We start from the raw sequence: 681 nt of genomic DNA on the forward strand, positions 1-681 counted from the left end.
TTCCTGGCCACTCCTGGCTGCCCAAGAACAAAGGAAAGGGGAAAAACAAATGGTTAACTGATAGAGATTATAGTCCCGCAGGACCTAAGTCTCCATCACCCCTCCATAGTGATGTGGGAAACAAAGGCAGAAGGAAATGGCAGATGGAACTCAATTTCCTTATAACCTGCAGCCCATTGACAAATACTTGAGGCTGGCAGAATAAAACTTTTCTCCATGAACTCCCTACTGTCTTAATGTTAATGCTTTGCTAGAGGGAAGAACAACCTTAGCTTGACAATAGCTGGGCTTCCACTATCTTGGGAGTCTTCTTTAGCACATGAAAATCTCACTGGAAACTTCCCCTGGACTTTACCTCCCCAACTCCAGAGCATATAAACAGTGTTTCCTCATGATCCAGGCTGGGGCAGCTCTTCCTGCCGGTAGGTCCTGTCCCTGTGCTTCAGTAAAGTCACATTTTTGCACCAAAGACGTCTTCAAGAATTCATTCTTGGTCATCAGCTCCGGACCCCATCAACTCCCACTATCACTCCCAAAACCTCATCACTTCTATGGAACACAAAAAACTGAAATGTACAGAATTACTGGGGCGCCTGGGTGGCTTAGTCGGTTAAGCGTCCGACTTTCGCTTAGGTCATGATCTCGCGGTTCGTGGGTTCGGGCCCCGCGTCGGGCTCTGTG

Source organism: Crocuta crocuta, unplaced genomic scaffold (genome assembly GCF_008692635.1).
Source record: "Crocuta crocuta isolate KB4526 unplaced genomic scaffold, BGI_CrCroc_1.0 scaffold784, whole genome shotgun sequence".
NCBI lineage: Eukaryota > Metazoa > Chordata > Mammalia > Carnivora > Hyaenidae > Crocuta > Crocuta crocuta.